Genomic DNA, 7,993 nt, shown 5'->3' on the forward strand with positions numbered 1-7,993 from the left:
AACAAAAATCTTCATCCAGTTACATTACAATGGTATAACATGCTAGGACAATGATCAGCATTGTTGTTCATAATCTCTTAAAGCAAACTCTGTTGAAAAAAAAAATAAAAAATTGAAAATTCGGTTTGAATCTATTTCAAACTCATAGATGTTACCGTAACAAAGAAGTTGATGTATTAACATGAACATACATAAATTTTACAGATTGAACATGACAAAAAACTGTTAGTGATGCCACTATCCCCCAGAGAACGTCTCTTCTCTTGTGTTTTTGCTATGCCTTGGTGGAGACACCCGAGTTATCTAAGAGACCAGAAGAGATCAGAATTCCTGCTACCTGCACCACATTTTTCAGCTCATCTCTATTCTTCTCTCTTCCAATCGTTTTCTTATAAGAGTTCCAGTGAAAGGTCTCTAAAATTCCATGACTAGTCTCTTCAATCATTCATTCTTAATGGACAATGATTCATCTGTGAACATCAGCAACTATATATTCAATAACGTGTCCTTTTATTATCCTACTTGTAATTTTCCTTAAACAATATATTGCTCTGAAAAGAAATGATGGTGATGATAACAGTTACGTAAATTTATTAAAGTTAGGCAAATAAAATAAAACTGAAAAATTTATAAAAATTAAAATTAATTTTAGGCCTAATAGTAACAATAAAAAAAAGCAAGAAAGCCCCGCCCATATGGTTAATGGTATCATACATCAAACATAAAAAAAAACTAAATATGAAATGAAGGATGAACGATACTCACATAACGACGTTCCATCGAGTTCGAAAGCAAATCTCTCGCTTCCATATCCTCTGATAAATCCAGTTGCAAGTATCATTCATCAAATGTATAATTGAAAACTGGACCGTGAATGCTTTTGGCTTGTTCGAGTTTATGTTATATAATTTCAAATCTATTGCTTTTATGAGTATACAAATATCATCTTAATAAATTGGTCTTATGAAATAACATCGATGATTATTCATCTATACTTTCTGCCCAAGTATTTCTATTTCTATTTGCCCCCTTAAACACAAAAACACACAAACATACAAAAAGCCTTAGAAGTTATTTGTTTCATGTGATACAATCACTGATTATCATGATGTTGCCTCTGCCTCATTATATTTATTTCTATTTACGCTCACATAATTAAGAAAACATGAACATGCAAGGGATAGGAGGTATGTCTGATAGAAGTGCAGCGAAGGTCAGCTTGGTAATTAAGACGGAATTGATGAGAAATTGAGGTAATTATGATAACGCTAATTTGATATCTACCATGGGAATAACTCCATGATTAGAATACTGAAGCGGCCTGACAAATATATTCCTTTTTCCGATAAAATTATACCCTTGAATTATTATTGATTCAAGGCATAGACTACAACCCTTCGCATATCATCATCTCCTTCTACGCCTATTGACACAAAGGGCCTCGGTTAGATTTCGCAGGCGTCTCTATCTTGAGCTTTTAATTCAATACTTCTCCATTCATCTTCTCATACTTCGACTTTCATAGTCCTCATCCATGTAGGTCTAGGTCTTCCAACTCTTTTAGTGATTTGTGAAGCCAAGCTGAACGTTTAATGAACTTATCTCTCTTGGGGAGAGCGAAGAGCATGCCCAAACCATCTCTATCTCCCCTTCAACATGATCTCATCCACATATGGCATTCGAGTAATCTCTCTTAGTTTCATTTCTAATCCTGTCCCGCCATTTAATTCCCAATATCCTTCTGACGGCTTTGTTCTCATATCTACTAAATTTATTGGAGATTGTTTCATTGTTATACCATGACTAATTTCCATACAGTAACACCGATCTCCCTAAACTGATATATAGTCTGATTTTTATATGTAATTTCAGGCGATTTGACTTCCATATTTTTCTTAACCTAGCCATTGTCTGATTTGCTTTTTTTAATATTTCACTAAACTATAATTCTAAACACCCTGTATGGAGATCACCGTTCCTAAATACTTGAATGATTTTACCTCATCAATCCTTTTTTCTTCCAATGATATTTCATCTCCCATTGCATACTCCGTTCTCTTCATATCTGTCTTCTTTCTGCTTATCTTCAGCTCAACCTCGTTGAATATTTCTTGCATTGTGGTAAGAAAGCATTGCAAATCCTGTGGTGTTCTGCTAACAAGGACAGCATCATCAGCATACTCTAGGTCTTCTAAATTCCTTTCACCAATCCAGTCCAATCCTTCTCCACCATCTCCGACTGTTCTACGCTTTACAAAATCCATGAGGAGGATAAACAACATAAATGAATACACATTCCCTTGGCGTACTCCACTGTGCACTGGAAATTCATTTGATAAGACTCCATTAACATTAACTTTGAACTTGCTATACTCATGAACAGATTCAATAAAATTTACATATTTAAGAGGAATATCTTAATAACGCAGGACTGTCCATAGAATTGGCCGGTGCACACTACCAAAGGCTTTTTCATAGTCCACAAATGCCCCAAAAGTGATTTCTATGGTCAGTGCAACTTCTATCTTTTCTAGATCCTGGTTGTTCTTCTCTCAGCTCTTCACCAATCATCCTCTCCAGTCTCTTAAGAATAAGCATACAATATATTTTCATAACAACTGAGGTAACTTTAATGCCTTTGTAATTATGCTATTAGTCAGGTCTCCTTTTTTTTTCTTTTTTTTTTTTCACCAACACCCATAACTTCCATTCATCAGGTTTTGCTTTTCATGCCACATTCTACAAAATAATCTTGTAAGTACTCTGGGAGTCACTTCATTTTCGGCCAGTATTATCTTGGCAGTTATTCCATCGTATCCAGGGGCTTTCCATCTCTTTAGTGTTTTGAGGATAGCTTCAACTTCAAACACACTGAATTCATTCATGGGCACATCAAGGTTTTCAACAGCTTCAGGTATATCTATCAAATTATTCCCATCATATTTCCTATTCATAACCTCACTAATGTGTTTCATGTAACGCTGTCTTTCTTCATCTTCTGTTATTATAACAGATCCATCTCTTTTTGATTGGTATATGCTTCCTCTTCTTTGGCCCCGTAGAGATTTAATTAATAACTTTATGAGCGATTCTTGCACCATAGCCACTTCCTGAATTCCTAGCTTTATCAGCGTCATCTGCTCTACTGTCTAGATATTCTGTCTAGTCATTCCTAGCTTTTCTTTTGACCTCACTACCAATACTTGAATACTTATCATGCTTTACCTTGTAATTTTCATTATATCCTCGTAAACTTTCAACAATTAATTTCTGTTTTTGTGTCCTTTTTATAGTATCCCAAGTATTATTGGATGTTCATGGCTTTCTCCTTGTAACTGCGTGTCCCAAGACTTCACTACCAAGTGACTGATATATATTCTTAATTGTCTGCTCTCCGTCTCTCATAGTCTCTAATACTGCAAATCGATTCCTACATTCAATTGCAAATGTTTTTCTGTGCTCTTCTTCTCAAAGTTTAGTTGTATCAAACCTATATATTCTCTCTACCTTTCTGTTGGGTGCTTTCTGTTTTAATTTCAGTGTGGCAATGGGGAGCTGGTGATCACTATCAATATCTGCACCTCTATAGCCTCTTACATTTTTCAATCCTTCTTCTCTCTTTATTAATGGCAATGTGATCTATTTGATTGCTTTATGAAACCCAGAAAGTTTCATAAAGCATTTTTTTTTCAGTACGCAAAGCTGATAATATCATTATCACCAAATCAGATAAAGGCAGCAAAATAGGTATTCTCGATAAAGAGGCGTATGTCATTAAAGTTCTACAGGCTTTAGACGATGACACTACGTATGTCAAACTAACGACAGACCCCGTAACTCTATTGCTCCGGAATTTTTCAAATCCGTAAGAAAAATCCGAAACAATAAAGAAGACATCGAGTTCTTGGAAAAGTTTGAAATTTTGAACCCTTCATTGCCATATTTCTACGAGCTCTCAAAAACTCACAAGGACGGTATTCCATAGTGCCCAATCGTCTCATGCAAAGGGTCATTTATGGAAAATGCACCAAAAGGGTTAGTAGACTGGCTGTCTCTCTTTCTAAGGCGGTTTTCTTTTGCTCATATCAAGCATGCAGAAGACTTTATCAATAAATTCAACAGATTAAATATCCTGGTGAGCAATGTAAAACTCTTAAGTCTTGACGTAGAGTCACTATTTACAAAGGTCCCGATCAATGATGTTCTAGGTTTCTTGAGTAAGAAATTAATCCCATATGAAGATCACTTCCCCCCTTGGTATTAAAAAAAATCAATTAAGTTAATTCAACTGTGTGTGACAAATAACGTATTCTCTTTCAATAGTAATTTTTATCAACAAAAGTTTACTTGTATTATGGGCCGATTTAGCCAATCTACACATAGAGTACTTTGAAACGGAAATTCTAACAACGATTAAACCTACGAGCATGGTTTGCAGCATTATGTTGATGACCTTTTTCACGTATTGGGATGATAGCTGGGGAGATCCTAATATATTTTTTTTTCAGTAACTTTAATTCCCTAGTCCTTAGCATAGAAATTAAAACTGAATGGGAAAAAGAAGAGAAATTAGCTTTTTTGGACATATTGATTATAAGAAATCCAACATTCTCTATTTCTTACATTCATTTCTTTAGTTATTACGATATTTTTGTAAAAACTGGAGTAGCTTGTGATTTATTTATCAGAGGCTTGAGAATCTGTTCCCAAGCCTACTTAAGTAAAGAATTTGAAATTATTCGTAAACAGCTCCCCCAGCTATTCTACATGACGTATATCATAGAAAAGGCCATCAGCAAAGCTGCCACACTATATTTTAAAGATCATGATGTTACCAACCAAAGAGATTTAAAAACTAAGATAAAACTCCGTAATATAGAAGGTATTAAAAATATAACAAATAATATTAAAACGGAGAATTCTTTTGTTTTTTCATATCTCAAAACCATAGGAAGCGTCCTTATTAATGTTTATCAAAATAAAAGAGATACAGAATCCGGAGTTTATAAAGCACCACGTGTAGATTGTGAAAAGGACTATGTTAGATAGGGGCCGTTCTCTATCTCAAAGATTATCCAAACATAAAAGATCTGTTAAGGTATGGCTTTGAAAACTCGGGGATTTTCGTTCACCTCAGCAATTTAGGGCACCATATTAACTAAAGTGAGTTATCTTTGCTTTTTAAGAGTACCTGTCCGTACAGAAGGAAGATCCTATAATTAGCCATCATAAATCAATCAACACAATGAACTTATCCAGTGGGCAATGGAAAGCTGACATAGCTCAACCCGATTATAAAGAAGATAATCCATCGAGACCGACCACCATATGTGCATCAGAGGTCAAGACATCCTCCGAGCGGCTCAACAACACGAAGATCCACCTAGATGTGATTAAATTTGGCTAATCCTTCCAGCAGTTAATACAACTGGAAACACCCCTTGGCTTTCCTATATAAACCTTCTCTGTCCATTATATTTCTCATTTTTACTTTACACCTTGAAGAGGGCTAAAGTGTATTGGTTAAAATATAGTGATTTAATTATATTTTCTTTGTTTCTTTTATGGGCCTTTTTGAAGAAACACACACACACACGCATATATATATATATATATATATATATATATATATATATATATATACATATAAAATTTATATATATATATATATATATATATATATATATATATATATATATATATATACAGTATATATATATATATATATATATATATATATATATATATATATATATATATATATATATATATATGTGTGTGTGTATATACATCGTTTCCTAGTTCATTAAAGCATGTCCTTAGTTAAGTCGAGGTTTTGGTTATGCTTGCCTCTCCTCTGGACTTCAAGTAAATGGTGCATCCGCGAATTTTAACCTGATACTTTATTTCCGTCCTAAAGGCAAGGAGGCAGTGCATTCTTTTATCTGAGAGAAAAGAAACTAGGACAGGAAGATGGAAGAAAGGAGGGAGAGTTTAAAAGTAAAAAAAGAACGCCAAAGTAGAGAATACAGCAGAAGGCCGAATGGAATATACTGTACTAGTTATTTTCGTTTATTATTTCTTTTCAGAGTAATAGACTTATAACACAGTTAGGAAAGTGTAATTACACTAACGATGTAAGAGCTAACTGTTTGTTGTCAGTCCTTCCTTAACTAATTATGTTAACGAGGCAGGAGCAACCCGTTTGTCGTAATTCGTTTATTAACCAATTACGCTAACAAGGTATGTGCAAACTGTGTATCATCATTCTCTCCTTAACTAATTACGCTATCGAGGTAGGAACGAAATGTTATTTTTCATTCCTTCCTTAACTAATTATTCTATCGAGGTAAAAGCTGACTTTTTGTCTTCGTTCCTTCCTTGACTAATTACGCTAACTAGGTAGGAGGTAACTGTATATTGTGGTCCCTTCCTTAATTTAACTAATTACACTAACGAGGTAAGAGCTGTTTGTTGTCATTTCTTCCATAACTAATTATGCCGACGAGGTGTTGGCTGACAGTTTTTTGTCCATCCTTAACAAATCATGCTAACGAGACAGGAGCTGACTGTTTGTGTTCGTTCATATTTGACTATTCAAGCTAACGAGGTAGGAGTTAACTATTTGATCGCCATTCCCCCTTAACTAATTACGTTTACGAGGTAGGCGCTAAATGTTTGTCGTTGTTCCCGCTTTAACTAATCATGCTAACGAGGTAGGAGCTAACTGTTTGTGGTTGTTCCTTCCTTAACTAATTACGCTAGCGAGGTAGGAGGTAACTGTTTGTCGTTGTTCTTCCCTTAACTAATTACGCTATCGAGGTAGGAACTAACTGCAAGTTGTCATCCCTTCCTTAATTAATTACGCTGATGAGGTAGGAGCCAACTGTTGGTCGCTGTTCCTAAACAGCGTAATTGTTTGTCATCGTTCCTTCCTTAACTATTAGTGTTTATCGTGTGTATGTTGAAAATACTGTTCATTGTTGTAAAATAAAAGAAATTTTAGGGTTGGCATGGAAATGTGTCGAACTTAAGTAAATAATAAGAGGCGAAATACTAATCAAATTAATTAATTATTGTGAAGTATATTTCGTTCTTTTTAAATTAAATAAATAATTAATAAATAAATAAATCGAATATTATAAATAAAAATATAAATGATTAGTATAAATATTTGAGAGATGCCGCGAATTAAAGTACTAGTAGAGTTTTACGGTCGTAAATAATCGATTGTTACCGTTTAGCTCTTCCGAAAAACTAGTTCAATAGTGTGCGGTAGGGCGGAAAAGTTAAAATGGGGAGAGTATTTTTCCTTCAGAGTTAGTAGTACTAAACCCGCCGCCAGACAAACAGTGCTTTCTCTAAATTTTAAGTGATTTAAATTACAAGGAACCAACTTCTACAATTCCAAGGAGCCACCAATTTGGAAAGTTCAAAGTCGCTAAGTATATTTTCTATTTTTGTTAACATGTAATAGTGAATAGAAACTGCGTCTTTGAAACCTTTGCTCAAACAGGTTGGTTTTTTGAAGATTGGTTTTGAAATAGGTTCCTTTTATTAATTACGGTATATTTTCTTTTTTATCATTGACCATAATTTAGATTTCAAAGATGTCAGAAATGTATGACTAAAGTTCATGAAGGACTCAGTAATAGCAAATCCAACACAGATACGTGACTTACATTTCTAGATAAACATTTATTCCTGAAAAAATGAACTACTCTGACTCATTCATCTAGTGGAATACTTATAGCAACTGGAAGGTTCTCTATAATTTGTGAGGAGAGCTAAGATTATTCGACTGTGTTTACACCACCATTTCAATTCACTTCGTGCAAGGAAGTTTTACTTCCAGTAACTCGGTCAGAGTAAATAATTAATTAAATTCAGATTGTCAATGGTTCGTTAAATCTATGCCGGTCTTTTGAGAGTTGTTTATAAATCAAAATATTAAAAGTCGATATTGAGATTAGGTCATGTAATGACATGCAAA

This window comes from Palaemon carinicauda, chromosome 3, assembly GCF_036898095.1.
Source record: "Palaemon carinicauda isolate YSFRI2023 chromosome 3, ASM3689809v2, whole genome shotgun sequence".
NCBI classification, from domain to species: Eukaryota; Metazoa; Arthropoda; class Malacostraca; order Decapoda; family Palaemonidae; genus Palaemon; species Palaemon carinicauda.